The sequence below is a fragment of the Apostichopus japonicus genome, chromosome 8 (genome assembly GCF_037975245.1).
Source record: "Apostichopus japonicus isolate 1M-3 chromosome 8, ASM3797524v1, whole genome shotgun sequence".
Taxonomy (NCBI): domain Eukaryota; kingdom Metazoa; phylum Echinodermata; class Holothuroidea; order Aspidochirotida; family Stichopodidae; genus Apostichopus; species Apostichopus japonicus.
Window position 1 is genome coordinate 39958204 of NC_092568.1, and position 25816 is coordinate 39984019.

The 25816-nt window shown below is 36.6% G+C and overlaps 1 long non-coding RNA gene across 2 annotated transcripts in view; it reads left to right on the forward strand.

Annotated features, from left to right (window-relative positions):
* LOC139971994 (uncharacterized) overlaps positions 1-25816 on the forward strand; it is a 264346-nt gene that overhangs the window by 22991 nt on the left and 215539 nt on the right. The window lies entirely within an intron of this gene.

Consider the following 25816-nt stretch of genomic DNA (forward strand, 5'->3'; position numbering starts at 1 on the left):
CAGGGAAATGACAGTTTTTAATGCCTGATGCATTCATAAGGAGGACATCTGAGACAGCTGAATAGGTTAAGGGTCTGTATCTAACAAGGATTCTTAGTACTTAATTTACCAAAATTGTGTTAAGTCTATAGGCTGTTTTTGTCCTGGGCCTAGGTTATTAAGGTTATTTGACAAAGAGGTGGGTTTACAATCTGACAATGATGTCTCATTAAATAATGAATAAAATCCTGGTTATGCTATGGATAAAGAACCAGGTAATTTGTTAAACCTCTGACATTAATCCTGGTACCAACTGACCATTAATCCTGGTCACAAGTTAACCAGGATCTTGGTGAAGCTTATTTGACCAGAATTTCCTAGTCAAGTTGTCCAGGATTGTGTAGGTGGCAAACTGACCCGGAACCTGGTAAAATTTTGACCCCATCCTGGTATATTTTAACCAGGGCTTGGTCTACATCACTATTATCAGTCTTAGACCGTGGGGCAAGGCCGTTTTTCTTGCAATTCCGTAGTCCAGTCAGAGGGGCAACTCAAAATTACTCTAAAAAATTCACAAAAAATTCGCAAACCAGCATTGCTGCCAAATGACAATCACATGACAATACGCACACACAAATCAGCATGGCTATCACATAGTATGTTGAAATGTCCATATTTTGTGAACGAAAACAACTTTGTTCGTCCAAGTTTTTCAAATTTGATAGATGTACCGATATGGCCCGAAAACAACATACCTATTTACCCAATGGTCAGTACTTTCAGGTTCTTTTCATATGAAATAAAGTTGAAATCAATATTCGAAGTTCGAATTTACACAGCCAAATCATGTTTGGCAAGTATTCATAGGATGGACACTGGAACAGCTAGTTTCGCAAAAAAAGGTTCAATCTTAAATGTTGAGTCATTAGTGCACAACTTGCCCGTGTAAACTTACATTTTTACTCAGTAATTACCTAACTTTTTCATACTCTTGACTTCTTGAGCTTTGTGGGTAGTAAAGTTACATTTTTATGACCCCTGGAATTTAAAAATAAGGCTTGTCTACATAATAGTCCGTCAACTAAAGAAGATCGAAAACGACATTAGGACAAATTGAGTGATAGACTAATGTTAATCATTAACATGGTCACTTCGCAGAGGCTGTTATTAAGTGTACGTAGGTAAAGTCACATGCACTCGTATCGGAATCTATGTATAAATGTATACTTACAACTGTAGGGAACTGAAGATGAACTGAAGATCATGGAGCTATAAACATATATCTAGAGATTGATTACTGTAGGGGGTGGGGGTCAGGATCTTAGTAGGGAATAGAGGATCTAGGCAATCTCTGCATTTGTATACAATTGCAGTGAATCTAAAGAATGATAACTGCAGGGGGGGGGGGGGGGTCAGGATATGGGTAGAAAACTGAAGATAGGAAATAGTCAATGATTCCTATGGGCCTGAAAATTTATTCAAATGAATGTATCTAGACCATTATATGGGAACTTTCATAATACCAAAAGTAAGGCGTTGGTCCAAACAATAATAATACCTACTTTACACTCACTGTATATCTCTGCATATATACTTATAGGACTTGTATACGATTGCAAGGAATCTAGAGTTTGATTACTGTAGGGAGGGGGTCATGATGTTGGTAGGAAACTTAGGATAGGCAAAAATCAATGATTCTTATGGGCCTGAAAATTTATTCAAATGAATGTATCTAGACCACTATGTGGGAACTTTCATAGTACCAAAATTAAGGCAATGGCTCAAACACTAATATTACCTACTTAACACTCACTGTACATCTCTGCATATATACCTTGATAGGACTTGTATACAATTATAGAGAATCTAAATATTGATTACTGTAGGCCTGTACAGCCCTGGTCAATTAAATCATGGAGCTATAAACATATATCTAGAGATTGATTACTGTAGGGGGTGGGGGTCAGGATCTGGGTAGGGAATAGAGGATCTAGGCAATAATCTCTGCATTTGTATACAATTGCAGTGAATCTAAAGAATGATAACTGCAGGGGGGGGGGGTCAGGATATGGGTAGAAAACTGAAGATAGGAAATTGTCAATGATTCCTATGGGCCTGAAAAATTATTCAAATGAATGTATCTAGACCATTATATGGGAACTTTCATAGTACCAAAATTAAGGCGTTGATCCAAACAATAATAATACCTACTTTACACTCACTGTATATCTCTGCATATACACTTATAGGACTTGTATACGATTGCAAGGAATCTAGAGTTTGATTACTGTAGGGAGGGGGTCATGATGTTGGTAGGAAACTTAGGATAGGCAACAATCAATGATTCTTATGGGCCTGAAAATTTATTCAAATGAATGTATCTAGACCATTATATGGGAACTTTCATAGTACCAAAATTAAGGCAATGGCTCAAACAGTAATATTACCTACTTAACACTCACTGTACATCTCTGCATATATACCTTGATAGGACTTGTATACAATTATAGAGAATCTGAATATTGATTACTGTAGGCCTGTACAGCCCTGGTCAATTAAATCATGGAGCTATAAACATATAGCTAGAGGGGGGATTGATTACTGTAGGGGGTGGGGGTCAGGATCTGGGTAGGGAATAGAGGATCTAGGCAATAATCTCTGCATTTGTATACAATTGCAGTGAATCTTAAGAATGATAACTGCAGGGGGGGGGGGTCAGGATATTGGTAGAAAACTGAAGATAGGAAATAGTCAATGATTCCTATGGGCCTGAAAAATTATTCAAATGAATGTATCTAGACCATTATATGGGAACTTTCATAGTACCAAAATTAAGGCGTTGATCCAAACAATAATAATACCTACTTTACACTCACTGTATATCTCTGCATATATAATTATAGGACTTGTATACGATTGCAAGGAATCTAGAGTTTGATTACTGTAGGGAGGGGGTCATGATGTTGGTAGGAAACTTAGGATAGGCAACAATCAATGATTCTTATGGGCCTGAAAATTTATTCAAATGAATGTATCTAGACCATTATATGGGAACTTTCATAGTACCAAAATTAAGGCAATGGCTCAAACACTAATATTACCTACTTAACACTCACTGTACATCTCTGCATATATACCTTGATAGGACTTGTATACAATTATAGAGAATCTAAATATTGATTACTGTAGGCCTGTACAGCCCTGGTCAATTAAATCATGGAGCTATAAACATATATCTAGAGATTGATTACTGTAGGGGGTGGGGGTCAGGATCTGGGTAGGGAATAGAAGATCTAGGCAATAATCTCTGCATTTGTATACAATTGTAGTGAATCTAAAGAATGATAACTGCAGGGGGGGGGGGGTCAGGATATGGGTAGAAAACTGAAGATAGGAAATAGTCAATGATTCCTATGGGCCTGAAAAATTATTCAAATGAATGTATCTAGACCATTATATGGGAACTTTCATAGTACCAAAATTAAGGCGTTGATCCAAACAATAATAATACCTACTTTACACTCACTGTATATCTCTGCATATATACTTATAGGACTTGTATACGATTGCAAGGAATCTAGAGTTTGATTACTGTAGGGAGGGGGTCATGATGTTGGTAGGAAACTTAGGATTAGCAACAATCAATGATTCTTATGGGCCTGAAAATTTATTCAAATGAATGTATCTAGACCATTATATGGGAACTTTCATAGTACCAAAATTAAGGCGTTGATCCAAACAATAATAATACCTACTTTACACTCACTGTATATCTCTGCATATATACTTATAGGACTTGTATACGATTGCAAGGAAACTAGAGTTTGACTACTGTAGGGAGGGGGTCATGATGTTGGTAGGAAACTTAGGATAGGCAACAATCAATGATTCTTATGGGCCTGAAAATTTATTCAAATGAATGTATCTAGACCATTATATGGGAACTTTCATAGTACCAAAATTAAGGCAATGGCTCAAACACTAATATTACCTACTTTAACACTCACTGTACATCTCTGCATATATACCTTGATAGGACTTGTATACAATTATAGAGAATCTAAATATTGATTACTGTAGGCCTGTACAGCCCTGGTCAATTAAATCATGGAGCTATAAACATATAGCTAGAGATTGATTACTGTAGGGGGTGGGGGTCAGGATCTGGGTAGGGAATAGAAGATCTAGGCAATAATCTCTGCATTTGTATACAATTGTAGTGAATCTAAAGAAAGATAACTGCAGAGGGGGGGGGGGGGGGTCAGGATATGGGTAGAAAACTGAAGATAGGAAATAGTCAATGATTCCTATGGGCCTGAAAAATTATTCAAATGAATGTATCTAGACCATTATATGGGAACTTTCATAGTACCAAAATTAAGGTGTTGATCCAAACAATAATAATACCTACTTTACACTCACTGTATATCTCTGCATATATACTTATAGGACTTGTAAACGAATGCAAGGAAACTAGAGTTTGATTACTGTAGGGAGGGGGTCATGATGTTGGTAGGAAACTTAGGATAGGCAACAATCAATGATTCCTATGGGCCTGAAAAATTATTCAAATGAATGTATCTAGACCATTATATGGGAACTTTCATAGTACCAAAATTAAGGTGTTGATCCAAACAATAATAATACCTACTTTACACTCACTGTATATCTCTGCATATACACTTATAGGACTTGTATACGATTGCAAGGAATCTAGAGTTTGATTACTGTAGGGAGGGGGTCATGATGTTGGTAGGAAACTTAGGATAGGCAACAATCAATGATTCTTATGGGCCTGAAAATTTATTCAAATGAATGTATCTAGACCATTATATGGGAACTTTCATAGTACCAAAATTAAGGCAATGGCTCAAACACTAATATTACCTACTTAACACTCACTGTACATCTCTGCATATATACCTTGATAGGACTTGTATACAATTATAGAGAATCTAAATATTGATTACTGTAGGCCTGTACAGCCCTGGTCAATTAAATCATGGAGCTATAAACATATAGCTAGAGATTGATTACTGTAGGGGGTGGGGGTCAGGATCTGGGTAGGGAATAGAGGATCTAGGCAATAATCTCTGCATTTCTATACAATTGCAGTGAATCTAAAGAATGATAACTGCAGGGGGGGGGGGGTCAGGATATGGGTAGAAAACTGAAGATAGGAAATAGTCAATGATTCCTATGGGCCTGAAAAATTATTCAAATGAATGTATCTAGACCATTATATGGGAACTTTCATAGTACCAAAATTAAGGCATTGATCCAAACAATAATAATACCTACTTTACACTCACTGTATATCTCTGCAATACACTTATAGGACTTGTATACGATTGCAAGGAATCTAGAGTTTGATTACTGTAGGGAGGGGGTCATGATGTTGGTAGGAAACTTAGGATAGGCAACAATCAATGATTCTTATGGGCCTGAAAATTTATTCAAATGAATGTATCTAGACCATTATATGGGAACTTTCATAGTACCAAAATTAAGGCAATGGCTCAAACACTAATAATCCCTACTTAACACTCACTGTACATCTCTGCATATATACCTTGATAGGACTTGTATACAATTATAGAGAATCTAAATATTGATTACTGTAGGCCTGTACAGCCCTGGTCAATTAAATCATGGAGCTATACACATATATCTAGAGATTGATTACTGTAGGGGGTGGGGGTCAGGATCTGGGTAGGGAATAGAGGATCTAGGCAATAATCTCTGCATTTGTATACAATTGCAGTGAATCTAAAGAATGATAACTGCAGGGGGGGGGGTCAGGATATGGGTAGAAAACTGAAGATAGGAAATAGTCAATGATTCCTATGGGCCTGAAAAATTATTCAAATGAATGTATCTAGACCATTATATGGGAACTTTCATAGTACCAAAATTAAGGTGTTGATCCAAACAATAATAATACCTACTTTTCACTCACTGTATATCTCTGCATATACACTTATAGGATTTGTATACGATTGCAAGGAATCTAGAGTTTGATTACTGTAGGGAGGGGGTCATGATGTTGGTAGGAAACTTAGGATAGGCAACAATCAATGATTCTTATGGGCCTGAAAATTTATTCAAATGAATGTATCTAGACCATTATATGGGAACTTTCATAGTACCAAAATTAAGGCAATGGCTCAAACACTAATATTACCTACTTAACACTCACTGTACATCTCTGCATATATACCTTGATAGGACTTGTATACAATTATAGAGAATCTAAATATTGATTACTGTAGGCCTGTACAGCCCTGGTCAATTAAATCATGGAGCTATAAACATATAGCTAGAGATTGATTACTGTAGGGGGTGGGGGTCAGGATCTGGGTAGGGAATAGAGGATCTAGGCAATAATCTCTGCATTTCTATACAATTGCAGTGAATCTAAAGAATGATAACTGCAGGGGGGGGGGGTCAGGATATGGGTAGAAAACTGAAGATAGGAAATAGTCAATGGTTCCTATGGGCCTGAAAAATTATTCAAATGAATGTATCTAGACCATTATATGGGAACTTTCATAGTACCAAAATTAAGGCGTTGATCCAAACAATAATAATACCTACTTTACACTCACTGTATATCTCTGCAATACACTTATAGGACTTGTATACGATTGCAAGGAATCTAGAGTTTGATTACTGTAGGGAGGGGGTCATGATGTTGGTAGGAAACTTAGGATAGGCAACAATCAATGATTCTTATGGGCCTGAAAATTTATTCAAATGAATGTATCTAGACCATTATATGGGAACTTTCATAGTACCAAAATTAAGGCAATGGCTCAAACACTAATATTACCTACTTAACACTCACTGTACATATCTGCATATATACCTTGATAGGACTTGTATACAATTATAGAGAATCTAAATATTGATTACTGTAGGCCTGTACAGCCCTGGTCAATTAAATCATGGAGCTATAAACATATAGCTAGAGATTGATTACTGTAGGGGGTGGGGTCAGGATCTGGGTAGGGAATAGAGGATCTAGGCAATAATCTCTGCATTTCTATACAATTGCAGTGAATCTAAAGAATGATAACTGCAGGGGGGGGGGGGGTCAGGATATGGGTAGAAAACTGAAGATAGGAAATAGTCAATGATTCCTATGGGCCTGAAAAATGATTCAAATGAATGTATCTAGACCATTATATGGGAACTTTCATAGTACCAAAATTAAGGCGTTGATCCAAACAATAATAATACCTACTTTACACTCACTGTATATCTCTGCATATATACTTATAGGAATTGTAAACGAATGCAAGGAATCTAGAGTTTGATTACTGTAGGGAGGGGGTCATGATGTTGGTAGGAAACTTAGGATAGGCAACAATCAATGATTCTTATGGGCCTGAAAATTTATTCAAATGAATGTATCTAGACCATTATATGGGAACTTTCATAGTACCAAAATTAAGGCAATGGCTCAAACACTAATATTACCTACTTAACACTCACTGTACATCTCTGCATATATACCTTGATAGGACTTGTATACAATTATAGAGAATCTAAATATTGATTACTGTAGGCCTGTACAGCCCTGGTAAATTAAATCATGGAGCTATACACATATATCTAGAGATTGATTACTGTAGGGGGTGGGGGTCAGGATCTGGGTAGGGAATAGAGGATCTAGGCAATAATCTCTGCATTTGTATACAATTGCAGTGAATCTAAAGAATTATAACTGCAGGGGGGGGGGGGTCAGGATATGGGTAGAAAACTGAAGATAGGAAATAGTCAATGATTCCTATGGGCCTGAAAAATGATTCAAATGAATGTATCTAGACCATTATATGGGAACTTTCATAGTACCAAAATTAAGGTGTTGATCCAAACAATAATAATACCTACTTTACACTCACTGTATATCTCTGCATATACACTTATAGGATTTGTATACGATTGCAAGGAATCTAGAGTTTGATTACTGTAGGGAGGGGGTCATGATGTTGGTAGGAAACTTAGGATAGGCAACAATCAATGATTCTTATGGGCCTCAAAAATTTATTCAAATGAATGTATCTAGACCATTATATGGGAACTTTCATAGTACCAAAATTAAGGCAATGGCTCAAACACTAATATTACCTACTTAACACTCACTGTACATCTCTGCATATATACCTTGATAGGACTTGTATACAATTATAGAGAATCTAAATATTGATTACTGTAGGCCTGTACAGCCCTGGTCAATTAAATCATGGAGCTATACACATATATCTAGAGATTGATTACTGTAGGGGGTGGGGGTCAGGATCTGGGTAGGGAATAGAGGATCTAGGCAATAATCTCTGCATTTCTATACAATTGCAGTGAATCTAAAGAATGATAACTGCAGGGGGGGGGGGTCAGGATATGGGTAGAAAACTGAAGATAGGAAATAGTCAATGATTCCTATGGGCCTGAAAAATGATTCAAATGAATGTATCTAGACCATTATATGGGAACTTTCATAGTACCAAAATTAAGGCATTGATCCAAACAATAATAATACCTACTTTACACTCACTGTATATCTCTGCAATACACTTATAGGACTTGTATACGATTGCAAGGAATCTAGAGTTTGATTACTGTAGGGAGGGGGTCATGATGTTGGTAGGAAACTTAGGATAGGCAACAATCAATGATTCTTATGGGCCTGAAAATTTATTCAAATGAATGTATCTAGACCATTATATGGGAACTTTCATAGTACCAAAATTAAGGCAATGGCTCAAACACTAATATTACCTACTTAACACTCACTGTACATCTCTGCATATATACCTTGATAGGACTTGTATACAATTATAGAGAATCTAAATATTGATTACTGTAGGCCTGTACAGCCCTGGTCAATTAAATCATGGAGCTATAAACATATAGCTAGAGATTGATTACTGTAGGGGGTGGGGGTCAGGATCTGGGTAGGGAATAGAGGATCTAGGCAATAATCTCTGCATTTCTATACAATTGCAGTGAATCTAAAGAATGATAACTGCAGGGGGGGGGTCAGGATATGGGTAGAAAACTGAAGATAGGAAATAGTCAATGATTCATATGGGCCGGAAAAATTATTCAAATGAATGTATCTAGACCATTATATGGGAACTTTCATAGTACCAAAATTAAGGCGTTGATCCAAACAATAATAATACCTACTTTACACTCACTGTATATCTCTGCAATACACTTATAGGACTTGTATACGATTGCAAGGAATCTAGAGTTTGATTACTGTAGGGAGGGGGTCATGATGTTGGTAGGAAACTTAGGATAGGCAACAATCAATGATTCTTATGGGCCTGAAAATTTATTCAAATGAATGTATCTAGACCATTATATGGGAACTTTCATAGTACCAAAATTAAGGCAATGGCTCAAACACTAATATTACCTACTTAACACTCACTGTACATCTCTGCATATATACCTTGATAGGACTTGTATACAATTATAGAGAATCTAAATATTGATTACTGTAGGCCTGTACAGCCCTGGTCAATTAAATCATGGAGCTATAAACATATAGCTAGAGATTGATTACTGTAGAGGGTGGGGGTCAGGATCTGGGTAGGGAATAGAGGATCTAGGCAATAATCTCTGCATTTGTATACAATTGCAGTGAATCTAAAGAATGATAACTGCAGGGGGGGGGGTCAGGATATGGGTAGAAAACTGAAGATAGGAAATAGTCAATGATTCCTATGGGCCTGAAAAATGATTCAAATGAATGTATCTAGACCATTATATGGGAACTCATAGTACCAAAATTAAGGTGTTGATCCAAACAATAATAATACCTACTTAACACTCACTGTATATCTCTGCATATACACTTATAGGATTTGTATACGATTGCAAGGAATCTAGAGTTTGATTACTGTAGGGAGGGGGTCATGATGTTGGTAGGAAACTTAGGATAGGCAACAATCAATGATTCTTATGGGCCTGAAAATTTATTCAAATGAATGTATCTAGACCATTATATGGGAACTTTCATAGTACCAAAATTAAGGCAATGGCTCAAACACTAATATTACCTACTTAACACTCACTGTACATCTCTGCATATATACCTTGATAGGACTTGTATACAATTATAGAGAATCTAAATATTGATTACTGTAGGCCTGTACAGCCCTGGTCAATTAAATCATGGAGCTATAAACATATAGCTAGAGATTGATTACTGTAGGGGGTGGGGGTCAGGATCTGGGTAGGGAATAGAGGATCTAGGCAATAATCTCTGCATTTCTATACAATTGCAGTGAATCTAAAGAATGATAACTGCAGGGGGGGGGGGGGGTCAGGATATACGTAGAAAACTGAAGATAGGAAATAGTCAATGGTTCCTATGGGCCTGAAAAATTATTCAAATGAATGTATCTAGACCATTATATGGGAACTTTCATAGTACCAAAATTAAGGCATTGATCCAAACAATAATAATACCTACTTTACACTCACTGTATATCTCTGCAATACACTTATAGGACTTGTATACGATTGCAAGGAATCTAGAGTTTGATTACTGTAGGGAGGGGGTCATGATGTTGGTAGGAAACTTAGGATAGGCAACAATCAATGATTCTTATGGGCCTGAAAATTTATTCAAATGAATGTATCTAGACCATTATATGGGAACTTTCATAGTACCAAAATTAAGGCAATGGCTCAAACACTAATATTACCTACTTAACACTCACTGTACATATCTGCATATATACCTTGATAGGACTTGTATACAATTATAGAGAATCTAAATATTGATTACTGTAGGCCTGTACAGCCCTGGTCAATTAAATCATGGAGCTATAAACATATAGCTAGAGATTGATTACTGTAGGGGGTGGGGGTCAGGATCTGGGTAGGGAATAGAGGATCTAGGCAATAATCTCTGCATTTCTATACAATTGCAGTGAATCTAAAGAATGATAACTGCAGGGGGGGGGGGTCAGGATATGGGTAGAAAACTGAAGATAGGAAATAGTCAATGATTCCTATGGGCCTGAAAAATTATTCAAATGAATGTATCTAGACCATTATATGGGAACTTTCATAGTACCAAAATTAAGGCGTTGATCCAAACAATAATAATACCTACTTTACACTCACTGTATATCTCTGCATATATACTTATAGGACTTGTAAACGAATGCAAGGAATCTAGAGTTTGATTACTGTAGGGAGGGGGTCATGATGTTGGTAGGAAACTTAGGATAGGCAACAATCAATGATTCTTATGGGCCTGAAAATTTATTCAAATGAATGTATCTAGACCATTATATGGGAACTTTCATAGTACCAAAATTAAGGCAATGGCTCAAACACTAATATTACCTACTTAACACTCACTGTACATCTCTGCATATATACCTTGATAGGACTTGTATACAATTATAGAGAATCTAAATATTGATTACTGTAGGCCTGTACAGCCCTGGTCAATTAAATCATGGAGCTATAAACATATATCTAGAGATTGATTACTGTAGGGGGTGGGGGTCAGGATCTGGGTAGGGAATAGAGGATCTAGGCAATAATCTCTGCATTTGTATACAATTGCAGTGAATCTAAAGAATTATAACTGCAGGGGGGGGGGGGTCAGGATATGGGTAGAAAACTGAAGATAGGAAATAGTCAATGATTCCTATGGGCCTGAAAAATGATTCAAATGAATGTATCTAGACCATTATATGGGAACTTTCATAGTACCAAAATTAAGGCGTTGATCCAAACAATAATAATACCTACTTTACACTCACTGTATATCTCTGCATATATACTTATAGGACTTGTATACGATTGCAAGGAAACTAGAGTTTGATTACTGTAGGGAGGGGGTCATGATGTTGGTAGGAAACTTAGGATAGGCAACAATCAATGATTCTTATGGGCCTTAAAATTTATTCAAATGAATGTATCTAGACCATTATATGGGAACTTTCATAGTACCAAAATTAGGGCAATGGCTCAAACACTAATATTACCTACTTAACACTCACTGTACATCTCTGCATATATACCTTGATAGGACTTGTATACAATTATAGAGAATCTAAATATTGATTACTGTAGGCCTGTACAGCCCTGGTCAATTAAATCATGGAGCTATAAACATATAGCTAGAGATTGATTACTGTAGGGGGTGGGGGTCAGGATCTGGGTAGGGAATAGGAGATCTAGGCAATAATCTCTGCATTTGTATACAATTGTAGTGAATCTAAAGAATGATAACTGCAGGGGGGGGGGGGTCAGGATATGGGTAGAAAACTGAAGATAGGAAATAGTCAATGATTCCTATGGGCCTGAAAAATGATTCAAATGAATGTATCTAGACCATTATATGGGAACTTTTATAGTACCAAAATTAAGGCGTTGATCCAAACAATAATAATACCTACTTTACACTCACTGTATATCTCTGCATATATACTTATAGGACTTGTATACGATTGCAAGGAATCTAGAGTTTGATTACTGTAGGGAGGGGGTCATGATGTTGGTAGGAAACTTAGGATAGGCAACAATCAATGATTCTTATGGGCCTGAAAATTTATTCAAATGAATGTATCTAGACCATTATATGGGAACTTTCATAGTACCAAAATTAAGGCAATGGCTCAAACACTAATATTACCTACTTAACACTCACTGTACATCTCTGCATATATACCTTGATAGGACTTGTATACAATTATAGAGAATCTAAATATTGATTACTGTAGGCCTGTACAGCCCTGGTCAATTAAATCATGGAGCTATAAACATATAGCTAGAGATTGATTACTGTAGGGGGTGGGGGTCAGGATCTGGGTAGGGAATAGAGGATCTAGGCAATAATCTCTGCATTTGTATACAATTGCAGTAATCTAAAGAATGATAACTGCAGGGGGGGGGGGGGGGTCAGGATATGGGTAGAAAACTGAAGATAGGAAATAGTCAATGATTCCTATGGGCCTGAAAAATTATTCAAATGAATGTATCTAGACCATTATATGGGAACTTTCATAGTACCAAAATTAAGGCATTGATCCAAACAATAATAATACCTACTTTACACTCACTGTATATCTCTGCAATACACTTATAGGACTTGTATACGATTGCAAGGAATCTAGAGTTTGATTACTGTAGGGAGGGGGTCATGATGTTGGTAGGAAACTTAGGATAGGCAACAATCAATGATTCTTATGGGCCTGAAAATTTATTCAAATGAATGTATCTAGACCATTATATGGGAACTTTCATAGTACCAAAATTAAGGCAATGGCTCAAACACTAATATTACCTACTTAACACTCACTGTACATCTCTGCATATATACCTTGATAGGACTTGTATACAATGATAGAGAATCTAAATATTGATTACTGTAGGCCTGTACAGCCCTGGTCAATTAAATCATGGAGCTATACACATATATCTAGAGATTGATTACTGTAGGGGGTGGGGGTCAGGATCTGGGTAGGGAATAGAGGATCTAGGCAATAATCTCTGCATTTGTATACAATTGCAGTGAATCTAAAGAATGATAACTGCAGGGGGGGGGGTCAGGATATGGGTAGAAAACTGAAGATAGGAAATAGTCAATGATTCCTATGTGCCTGAAAAATTATTCAAATGAATGTATCTAGACCATTATATGGGAACTTTCATAGTACCAAAATTAAGGCATTGATCCAAACAATAATAATACCTACTTTACAATCACTGTATATCTCTGCAATACACTTATAGGACTTGTATACGATTGCAAGGAATCTAGAGTTTGATTACTGTAGGGAGGGGGTCATGATGTTGGTAGGAAACTTAGGATAGGCAACAATCAATGATTCTTATGGGCCTGAAAATTTATTCAAATGAATGTATCTAGACCATTATATGGGAACTTTCATAGTACCAAAATTAAGGCAATGGCTCAAACACTAATATTACCTACTTAACACTCACTGTACATCTCTGCATATATACCTTGATAGGACTTGTATACAATTATAGAGAATCTAAATATTGATTACTGTAGGCCTGTACAGCCCTGGTCAATTAAATCATGGAGCTATAAACATATAGCTAGAGATTGATTACTGTAGGGGGTGGGGGTCAGGATCTGGGTAGAGAATAGAAGATCTAGGCAATAATCTCTGCATTTGTATACAATTGTAGTGAATCTAAAGAATGATAACTGCAGGGGGGGGGGGGGGTCAGGATATGGGTAGAAAACTGAAGATAGGAAATAGTCAATGATTCCTATGGGCCTGAAAAATGATTCAAATGAATGTATCTAGACCATTATATGGGAACTTTTATAGTACCAAAATTAAGGCGTTGATCCAAACAATAATAATACCTACTTTACACTCACTGTATATCTCTGCATATATACTTATAGGACTTGTATACGATTGCAAGGAATCTAGAGTTTGATTACTGTAGGGAGGGGGTCATGATGTTGGTAGGAAACTTAGGATAGGCAACAATCAATGATTCTTATGGGCCTGAAAATTTATTCAAATGAATGTATCTAGACCATTATATGGGAACTTTCATAGTACCAAAATTAAGGCGTTGATCCAAACAATAATAATACCTACTTTACACTCACTGTATATCTCTGCATATACACTTATAGGACTTGTATACGATTGCAAGGAATCTAGAGTTTGATTACTGTAGGGAGGGGGTCATGATGTTGGTAGGAAACTTATGATAGGCAACAATCAATGATTCTTATGGGCCTGAAAATTTATTCAAATGAATGTATCTAGACCATTATATGGGAACTTTCATAGTACCAAAATTAAGGCAATGGCTCAAACACTAATATTACCTACTTAACACTCACTGTACATCTCTGCATATATACCTTGATAGGACTTGTATACAATTATAGAGAATCTAAATATTGATTACTGTAGGCCTGTACAGCCCTGGTCAATTAAATCATGGAGCTATAAACATATATCTAGAGATTGATTACTGTAGGGGGTGGGGGTCAGGATCTGGGTAGGGAATAGAGGATCTAGGCAATAATCTCTGCATTTGTATACAATTGCAGTAATCTAAAGAATGATAACTGCAGGGGGGGGGGGGTCAGGATATGGGTAGAAAACTGAAGATAGGAAATAGTCAATGATTCCTATGGGCCTGAAAAATGATTCAAATGAATGTATCTAGACCATTATATGGGAACTTTCATAGTACCAAAATTAAGGCGTTGATCCAAACAATAATAATACCTACTTTACACTCACTGTATATCTCTGCATATACACTTATAGGACTTGTAAACGAATGCAAGGAATCTAGAGTTTGATTACTGTAGGGAGGGGGTCATGATGTTGGTAGGAAACTTAGGATAGGCAACAATCAATGATTCTTATGGGCCTGAAAATTTATTCAAATGAATGTATCTAGACCATTATATGGGAACTTTCATAGTACCAAAATTAAGGCAATGGCTCAAACAGTAATATTACCTACTTAACACTCACTGTACATCTCTGCATATATACCTTGATAGGACTTGTATACAATTATAGAGAATCTAAATATTGATTACTGTAGGCCTGTACAGCCCTGGTCAATTAAATCATGGAGCTATAAACATATAGCTAGAGATTGATTACTGTAGGGGGTGGGGGTCAGGATCTGGGTAGGGAATAGAAGATCTAGGCAATAATCTCTGCATTTGTATACAATTGTAGTGAATCTAAAGAATGATAACTGCAGGGGGGGGGGGGGTCAGGATATGGGTAGAAAACTGAAGATAGGAAATAGTCAATGATTCCTATGGGCCTGAAAAATGATTCAAATGAATGTATCTAGACCATTATATGGGAACTTTTATAGTACCAAAATTAAGGCGTTGATCCAAACAATAATAATACCTACTTTACACTCACTGTATATCTCTGCATATATACTTATAGGACTTGTAAACGAATGCAAGGAATCTAGAGTTTGATTACTGTAGGGAGGGGGTCATGATGTTGGTAGGAAACTTAGGATAGGCAACAATCAATGATTCTTATGAGCCTGAAAATTTATTCAAATGAATGTATCTAGACCATTATATGGGAACTTTCATAGTACCAAAATTAAGGCAATGGCTCAAACACTAATATTACCTACTTAACACTCACTGTACATCTCTGCATATATACCTTGATAGGACTTGTATACAATTATAGAGAATCTAAATATTGATTACTGTAGGCCTGTACAGCCCTGGTCAATTAAATCATGGAGCTATACACATATATCTAGAGATTGATTACTGTAGGGGGTGGGGGTCAGGATCTGGGTAGGGAATAGAGGATCTAGGCAATAATCTCTGCATTTGTATACAATTGCAGTGAATCTAAAGAATGATAACTGCAGGGGGGGGGGTCAGGATATGGGTAGAAAACTGAAGATAGGAAATAGTCAATGATTCCTATGGGCCTGAAAAATTATTCAAATGAATGTATCTAGACCATTATATGGGAACTTTCATAGTACCAAAATTAAGGCGTTGATCCAAACAATAATAATACCTACTTTACACTCACTGTATATCTCTGCATATACACTTATAGGACTTGTATACGATTGCAAGGAATCTAGAGTTTGATTACTGTAGGGAGGGGGTCATGATGTTGGTAGGAAACTTAGGATAGGCAACAATCAATGATTCTTATGGGCCTGAAAATTTATTCAAATGAATGTATCTAGACCATTATATGGGAACTTTCATAGTACCAAAATTAAGGCAATGGCTCAAACACTAATATTACCTACTTAACACTCACTGTACATCTCTGCATATATACCTTGATAGGACTTGTATACAATTATAGAGAATCTAAATATTGATTACTGTAGGCCTGTACAGCCCTGGTCAATTAAATCATGGAGCTATAAACATATAGCTAGAGATTGATTACTGTAGGGGGTGGGGGTCAGGATCTGGGTAGGGAATAGAGGATCTAGGCAATAATCTCTGCATTTGTATACAATTGCAGTGAATCTAAAGAATGATAACTGCAGGGGGGGGGTCAGGATATGGGTAGAAAACTGAAGATAGGAAATAGTCAATGATTCTTATGGGCCTGAAAATTTATTCAAATGAATGTATCTAGACCATTATATGGGAACTTTCATAGTACCAAAATTAAGGCGTTGATCCAAACAATAATAATACCTACTTTACACTCACTGTATATCTCTGCATATACACTTATAGGACTTGTATACGATTGCAAGGAATCTAGAGTTTGATTACTGTAGGGAGGGGGTCATGATGTTGGTAGGAAACTTATGATAGGCAACAATCAATGATTCTTATGGGCCTGAAAATTTATTCAAATGAATGTATCTAGACCATTATATGGGAACTTTCATAGTACCAAAATTAAGGCAATGGCTCAAACACTAATATTACCTACTTAACACTCACTGTACATCTCTGCATATATACCTTGATAGGACTTGTATACAATTATAGAGAATCTAAATATTGATTACTGTAGGCCTGTACAGCCCTGGTCAATTAAATCATGGAGCTATAAACATATATCTAGAGATTGATTACTGTAGGGGGTGGGGGTCAGGATCTGGGTAGGGAATAGAGGATCTAGGCAATAATCTCTGCATTTGTATACAATTGCAGTAATCTAAAGAATGATAACTGCAGGGGGGGGGGGTCAGGATATGGGTAGAAAACTGAAGATAGGAAATAGTCAATGATTCCTATGGGCCTGAAAAATGATTCAAATGAATGTATCTAGACCATTATATGGGAACTTTCATAGTACCAAAATTAAGGCGTTGATCCAAACAATAATAATACCTACTTTACACTCACTGTATATCTCTGCATATACACTTATAGGACTTGTAAACGAATGCAAGGAATCTAGAGTTTGATTACTGTAGGGAGGGGGTCATGATGTTGGTAGGAAACTTAGGATAGGCAACAATCAATGATTCTTATGGGCCTGAAAATTTATTCAAATGAATGTATCTAGACCATTATATGGGAACTTTCATAGTACCAAAATTAAGGCAATGGCTCAAACAGTAATATTACCTACTTAACACTCACTGTACATCTCTGCATATATACCTTGATAGGACTTGTATACAATTATAGAGAATCTAAATATTGATTACTGTAGGCCTGTACAGCCCTGGTCAATTAAATCATGGAGCTATAAACATATAGCTAGAGATTGATTACTGTAGGGGGTGGGGGTCAGGATCTGGGTAGGGAATAGAAGATCTAGGCAATAATCTCTGCATTTGTATACAATTGTAGTGAATCTAAAGAATGATAACTGCAGGGGGGGGGGTCAGGATATGGGTAGAAAACTGAAGATAGGAAATAGTCAATGATTCCTATGGGCCTGAAAAATGATTCAAATGAATGTATCTAGACCATTATATGGGAACTTTTATAGTACCAAAATTAAGGCGTTGATCCAAACAATAATAATACCTACTTTACACTCACTGTATATCTCTGCATATATACTTATAGGACTTGTAAACGAATGCAAGGAATCTAGAGTTTGATTACTGTAGGGAGGGGGTCATGATGTTGGTAGGAAACTTAGGATAGGCAACAATCAATGATTCTTATGGGCCTGAAAATTTATTCAAATGAATGTATCTAGACCATTATATGGGAACTTTCATAGTACCAAAATTAAGGCAATGGCTCAAACACTAATATTACCTACTTAACACTCACTGTACATCTCTGCATATATACCTTGATAGGACTTGTATACAATTATAGAGAATCTAAATATTGATTACTGTAGGCCTGTACAGCCCTGGTCAATTAAATCATGGAGCTATACACATATATCTAGAGATTGATTACTGTAGGGGGTGGGGGTCAGGATCTGGGTAGGGAATAGAGGATCTAGGCAATAATCTCTGCATTTGTATACAATTGCAGTGAATCTAAAGAATGATAACTGCAGGGGGGGGGGGGGTCAGGATATGGGTAGAAAACTGAAGATAGGAAATAGTCAATGATTCCTATGGGCCTGAAAAATTATTCAAATGAATGTATCTAGACCATTATATGGGAACTTTCATAGTACCAAAATTAAGGCGTTGATCCAAACAATAATAATACCTACTTTACACTCACTGTATATCTCTGCATATACACTTATAGGACTTGTATACGATTGCAAGGAATCTAGAGTTTGATTACTGTAGGGAGGGGGTCATGATGTTGGTAGGAAACTTAGGATAGGCAACAATCAATGATTCTTATGGGCCTGAAAATTTATTCAAATGAATGTATCTAGACCATTATATGGGAACTTTCATAGTACCAAAATTAAGGCAATGGCTCAAACACTAATATTACCTACTTAACACTCACTGTACATCTCTGCATATATACCTTGATAGGACTTGTATACAATTATAGAGAATCTAAATATTGATTACTGTAGGCCTGTACAGCCCTGGTCAATTAAATCATGGAGCTATAAACATATAGCTAGAGAGTGATTACTGTAGGGGGTGGGGGTCAGGATCTGGGTAGGGAATAGAGGATCTAGGCAATAATCTCTGCATTTGTATACAATTGCAGTGAATCTAAAGAATGATAACTGCAGGGGGGGGGGGGTCAGGATATGGGTAGAAAACTGAAGATAGGAAATAGTCAATGATTCCTATGGGCCTGAAAAATTATTCAAATGAATGTATCTAGACCATTATATGGGAACTTTCATAGTACCAAAATTAAGGCATTGATCCAAACAATAATAATACCTACTTTACACTCACTGTATATCTCTGCAATACACTTATAGGACTTGTATACGATTGCAAGGAATCTAGAGTTTGATTACTGTAGGGAGGGGGTCATGATGTTGGTAGGAAACTTAGGATAGGCAACAATCAATGATTCTTATGGGCCTGAAAATTTATTCAAATGAATGTATCTAGACCATTATATGGGAACTTTCATAGTACCAAAATTAAGGCAATGGCTCAAACACTAATATTACCTACTTAACACTCACTGTACATCTCTGCATATATACCTTGATAGGACTTGTATACAATTATAGAGAATCTAAATATTGATTACTGTAGGCCTGTACAGCCCTGGTCAATTAAATCATGGAGCTATAAACATATAGCTAGAGATTGATTACTGTAGGGGGTGGGGGTCAGGATCTGGGTAGGGAATAGAGGATCTAGGCAATAATCTCTGCATTTGTATACAATTGCAGTGAATCTAAAGAATGGTAACTGCAGGGGGGGGGGTCAGGATATGGGTAGAAAACTGAAGATAGGAAATAGTCAATGATTCCTATGGGCCTGAAAAATTATTCAAATGAATGTATCTAGACCATTATATGGGAACTTTCATAGTACCAAAATTAAGGCGTTGATCCAAACAATAATAATACCTACTTTACACTCACTGTATATCTCTGCATATATACTTATAGGACTTGTAAACGAATGCAAGGAAACTAGAGTTTGATTACTGTAGGGAGGGGGTCATGATGTTGGTAGGAAACTTAGGATAGGCAACAATCAATGATTCTTATGGGCCTGAAAATTTATTCAAATGAATGTATCTAGACCATTATATGGGAACTTTCATAGTACCAAAATTAAGGCAATGGCTCAAACACTAATATTACCTACTTAACACTCACTGTACATCTCTGCATATATACCTTGATAGGACTTGTATACAATTATAGAGAATCTAAATATTGATTACTGTAGGCCTGTACAGCCCTGGTCAATTAAATCATGGAGCTATAAACATATAGCTAGAGATTGATTACTGTAGGGGGTGGGGGTCAGGATCTGGGTAGGGAATAGAGGATCTAGGCAATAATCTCTGCATTTGTATACAATTGCAGTGAATCTAAAGAATGATATCTGCAGGGGGGGGGGGGGTCAGGATATGGGTAGAAAACTGAAGATAGGAAATAGTCAATGATTCCTATGGGCCTGAAAAATTATTCAAATGAATGTATCTAGACCATTATATGGGAACTTTCATAGTACCAAAATTAAGGCATTGATCCAAACAATAATAATACCTACTTTACACTCACTGTATATCTCTGCAATACACTTATAGGACTTGTATACGATTGCAAGGAATCTAGAGTTTGATTACTGTAGGGAGGGGGTCATGATGTTGGTAGGAAACTTAGGATAGGCAACAATCAATGATTCTTATGGGCCTGAAAATTTATTCAAATGAATGTATCTAGACCATTATATGGGAACTTTCATAGTACCAAAATTAAGGCAATGGCTCAAACACTAATATTACCTACTTAACACTCACTGTACATCTCTGCATATATACCTTGATAGGACTTGTATACAATTATAGAGAATCTAAATATTGATTACTGTAGGCCTGTACAGCCCTGGTCAATTAAATCATGGAGCTATAAACATATAGCTAGAGATTGATTACTGTAGGGGGTGGGGGTCAGGATCTGGGTAGGGAATAGAGGATCTAGGCAATAATCTCTGCATTTGTATACAATTGCAGTGAATCTAAAGAATGATAACTGCAGGGGGGGGGGTCAGGATATGGGTAGAAAACTGAAGATAGGAAATAGTCAATGATTCCTATGGGCCTGAAAAATTATTCAAATGAATGTATCTAGACCATTATATGGGAACTTTCATAGTACCAAAATTAAGGCGTTGATCCAAACAATAATAATACCTACTTTACACTCACTGTATATCTCTGCATATATACTTATAGGACTTGTAAACGAATGCAAGGAAACTAGAGTTTGATTACTGTAGGGAGGGGGTCATGATGTTGGTAGGAAACTTAGGATAGGCAACAATCAATGATTCTTATGGGCCTGAAAATTTATTCAAATGAATGTATCTAGACCATTATATGGGAACTTTCATAGTACCAAAATTAAGGCAATGGCTCAAACACTAATATTACCTACTTAACACTCACTGTACATCTCTGCATATATACCTTGATAGGACTTGTATACAATTATAGAGAATCTAAATATTGATTACTGTAGGCCTGTACAGCCCTGGTCAATTAAATCATGGAGCTATAAACATATATCTAGAGATTGATTACTGTAGGGGGTGGGGGTCAGGATCTGGGTAGGGAATAGAGGATCTAGGCAATAATCTCTGCATTTGTATACAATTGCAGTGAATCTAAAGAATGATATCTGCAGCGGGGGGGGGGGGGGGTCAGGATATGGGTAGAAAACTGAAGATAGGAAATAGTCAATGATTCCTATGGGCCGTAAAAATTATTCAAATGAATGTATCTAGACCATTATATGGGAACTTTCATAGTACCAAAATTAAGGCGTTGATCCAAACAATAATAATACCTACTTTACACTCACTGTATATCTCTGCATATATACTTATAAGACTTGTAAACGAATGCAAGGAATCTAGAGTTTGATAACTGTAGGGAGGGGGTCATGATGTTGGTAGGAAACTTAGGATAGGCAACAATCAATGATTCTTATGGGCCTGAAAATTTATTCAAATGAATGTATCTAGACCATTATATGGGAACTTTCATAGTACCAAAATTAAGGCAATGGCTCAAACACTAATATTACCTACTTAACACTCACTGTACATCTCTGCATATATACCTTGATAGGACTTGTATACAATTATAGAGAATCTAAATATTGATTACTGTAGGCCTGTACAGCCCTGGTCAATTAAATCATGGAGCTATAAACATATAGCTAGAGATTGATTACTGTAGGGGGTGGGGGTCAGGATCTGGGTAGGGAATAGAGGATCTAGGCAATAATCTCTGCATTTGTATACAATTGCAGTGAATCTAAAGAATGATAACTGCAGGGGGGGGGGGGTCAGGATATGGGTAGAAAACTGAAGATAGGAAATAGTCAATGATTCCTATGGGCCTGAAAAATTATTCAAATGAATGTATCTAGACCATTATATGGGAACTTTCATAGTACCAAAATTAAGGCGTTGATCCAAACAATAATAATACCTACTTTACACTCACTCTGTATCTCTGCATATATACTTATAGGACTTGTAAACGAATGCAAGGAATCTAGAGTTTGATTACTGTAGGGAGGGGGTCATGATGTTGGTAGGAAACTTAGGATAGGCAACAATCAATGATTCTTATGGGCCTGAAAATTTATTCAAATGAATGTATCTAGACCATTATATGGGAACTTTCATAGTACCAAAATTAAGGCAATGGCTCAAACACTAATATTACCTACTTAACACTCACTGTACATCTCTGCATATATACCTTGATAGGACTTGTATACAATTATAGAGAATCTAAATATTGATTACTGTAGGCCTGTACAGCCCTGGTCAATTAAATCATGGAGCTATACACATATATCTAGAGATTGATTACTGTAGGGGGTGGGGGTCAGGATCTGGGTAGGGAATAGAGGATCTAGGCAATAATCTCTGCATTTGTATACAATTGCAGTGAATCTAAAGAATGATAACTGCAGGGGGGGGGGTCAGGATATGGGTAGAAAACTGAAGATAGGAAATAGTCAATGATTCCTATGGGCCGGAAAAATGATTCAAATGAATGTATCTAGACCATTATATGGGAACTTTCATAGTACCAAAATTAAGGCGTTGATCCAAACAATAATAATACCTACTTTACACTCACTGTATATCTCTGCATATATACTTATAGGACTTGTAAACGAATGCAAGGAATCTAGAGTTTGATAACTGTAGGGAGGGGGTCATGATGTTGGTAGGAAACTTAGGATAGGCAACAATCAATGATTCTTATGGGCCTGAAAATTTATTCAAATGAATGTATCTAGACCATTATATGGGAACTTTCATAGTACCAAAATTAAGGCAATGGCTCAAACACTAATATTACCTACTTAACACTCACTGTACATCTCTGCATATATACCTTGATAGGACTTGTATACAATTATAGAGAATCTAAATATTGATTACTGTAGGCCTGTACAGCCCTGGTCAATTAAATCATGGAGCTATACACATATATCTAGAGATTGATTACTGTAGGGGGTGGGGGTCAGGATCTGGGTAGGGAATAGAGTATCTGGGCAATAATCTCTGCATTTGTATACAATTGCAGTGAATCTAAAGAATGATAACTGCAGCGGGGGGGGGGGGGGGGTCAGGATATGGGTAGAAAACTGAAGATAGGAAATAGTCAATGATTCCTATGGGCCTGAAAAATTATTCAAATGAATGTATCTAGACCATTATATGGGAACTTTCATAGTACCAAAATTAAGGCGTTGATCCAAACAATAATAATACCTACTTTACACTCACTGTATATCTCTGCAATACACTTATAGGACTTGTATACGATTGCAAGGAATCTAGAGTTTGATTACTGTAGGGAGGTTGTCATGATGTTGGTAGGAAACTTAGGATAGGCAACAATCAATGATTCTTATGGGCCTGAAAATTTATTCAAATGAATGTATCTAGACCATTATATGGGAACTTTCATAGTACCAAAATTAAGGCAATGACTCAAACACTAATATTACCTACTTAACACTCACTGTACGTCTCTGCATATATACCTTGATAGGACTTGTATACAATTATAGAGAATCTAAATATTGATTACTGTAGGCCTGTACAGCCCTGGTCAATTAAATCATGGAGCTATACACATATATCTAGAGATTGATTACTGTAGGGGGTGGGGGTCAGGATCTGGGTAGGGAATAGAGGATCTAGGCAATAATCTCTGCATTTGTATACAATTGCAGTGAATCTAAAGAATGATAACTGCAGGGGGGGGGGGTCAGGATATGGGTAGAAAACTGAAGATAGGAAATAGTCAATGATTCCTATGGGCCTGAAAAATTATTCAAATGAATGTATCTAGACCATTATATGGGAACTTTCATAGTACCAAAATTAAGGCGTTGATCCAAACAATAATAATACCTACTTTACACTCACTGTATATCTCTGCAATACACTTATAGGACTTGTATACGATTGCAAGGAATCTAGAGTTTGATTACTGTAGGGAGGTTGTCATGATGTTGGTAGGAAACTTAGGATAGGCAACAATCAATGATTCTTATGGGCCTGAAAATTTATTCAAATGAATGTATCTAGACCATTATATGGGAACTTTCATAGTACCAAAATTAAGGCAATGACTCAAACACTAATATTACCTACTTAACACTCACTGTACGTCTCTGCATATATACCTTGATAGGACTTGTATACAATTATAGAGAATCTAAATATTGATTACTGTAGGCCTGTACAGCCCTGGTCAATTAAATCATGGAGCTATACACATATATCTAGAGATTGATTACTGTAGGGGGTGGGGGTCAGGATGTGGGTAGGGAATAGAGGATCTAGGCAATAATCTCTGCATTTGTATACAATTGCAGTGAATCTAAAGAATGATAACTGCAGGGGGGGGGGTCAGGATATGGGTAGAAAACTGAAGATAGGAAATAGTCAATGATTCCTATGGGCCTGAAAAATTATTCAAATGAATGTATCTAGACCATTATATGGGAACTTTCATAGTACCAAAATTAAGGCGTTGATCCAAACAATAATAATACCTACTTTACACTCACTGTATATCTCTGCATATATACTTATAGGACTTGTAAACGAATGCAAGGAATCTAGAGTTTGATTACTGTAGGGAGGGGGTCATGATGTTGGTAGGAAACTTAGGATAGGCAACAATCAATGATTCTTATGGGCCTGAAAATTTATTCAAATGAATGTA